The sequence below is a fragment of the Octopus bimaculoides genome, chromosome 22 (genome assembly GCF_001194135.2).
Source record: "Octopus bimaculoides isolate UCB-OBI-ISO-001 chromosome 22, ASM119413v2, whole genome shotgun sequence".
Classification (NCBI taxonomy): domain Eukaryota; kingdom Metazoa; phylum Mollusca; class Cephalopoda; order Octopoda; family Octopodidae; genus Octopus; species Octopus bimaculoides.
This window is the reverse complement of record NC_069002.1, coordinates 6,488,817-6,490,264: the sequence shown is the minus strand read 5'-3', so window position 1 is coordinate 6,490,264 and position 1,448 is coordinate 6,488,817.

The window sequence follows — 1,448 nt, the reverse complement described above, 5'->3', positions numbered from 1 at the left end:
CACAACATTGGAGGCCTTACACCAAAAGTAGAAACGATTATCATTCAGGCAGCGAAATAAGGCTGTGAGCTGGCAGAATCGTTAGCACGCCGGGCGAAATGCTTAGCAGTTCTGAGTTCAAATTTCGCTGTGGTCAACTTTGCCTTTCGTCCTTTAGGTGTCGATGAAATAAATACCAGTTGAGTCGATGTAATTGTCTTAAGCCCATCCCGCAAATTTCAGGCTTTGTGCCCATATTAGAAAGAATTATTTAAGCGGCGAGCTGGCAAAGTGGTTCGCGCACCGAATGAAGTGCTTCGTAACCAATTCTTTTGGCTTTACGGTCTGAGTTCGAATTCCACCGAGGTCTAGTTTGCCTTAGCATCCTTTCAACGTCGATAAACTTAGTTCCAGTTGAGTATTGGGATCGATATTATCGACTAGCCGTCTCCCTCTCAAAATTTCAGGTCTTCTACGTATAATGGAAAGAATTATTATACTTTTACCCGCTCGCCTTTTCCGGAACCAAGAATATTGATAGGTGGAGAGACTTTATATCCAATCCACTGAAAGATAACTTCTTCCTTAATCCCCCTGGAAAAGACGACATCGCTTCATAGAGTACTTTTACCGTATAAGTAATTGCACTCAGTTCTAAAACTCATTGAATCCCATATCGATTACACAGAGAGAATAATAGAAAACGTAATTTTTAAATTTTATATACAAGTGTGGGGGGTAATTCTACATACGTAAATGTGTGCATATATGTGAATACATGTCCGTATACACACACACACACACACTCACACACACACACATACACACACACATATATATATATATATATGTATGTATGTATGTATGTATGTATGTATGTAACTATATACACACATATATATATATGCATATAAGTGTATATAGAGTTACATATATACGTTTATCTGGGATAGGCGTACTTCACTACTGATCCTATTCCCTAATACAGTAGGAACCTCGCAGTACGAGTGCCCCATTTTACGAGTGACTTGAAGTACGAGCGGAAATCCGCAGTACGAACATACAGATTGTCCCTTCTTTAATGTAATTCAGTTAATAAAACCAGTTTATATATTTCTTTCGCATTCTCTTTTTTATAATTATCATTTTACTTGTAATTACACCTTTCCTGTTTTAAAACCCATAAAAAAAATATTTTTTTGAGTGGTTTTTGGGTGCTGGAACGGATTAATTATATTTTAATTAATTTCAATGGTGGAAAATTGATTTGTAAAACGAATAAATCGTGAAACGAGCTCCGTCGTGGAAGAAATTGAACTCGTACAGCGAAGTATCACTGTATTAACATCGATTTAAGACATATTTTCAGGGGAGATAACTTATAACAAATTATATCTGAGTTATTTCCCTTACACAAGATATTTCCTTTTACGTCGTCATTATATTTATATACACATACGAAATATTAT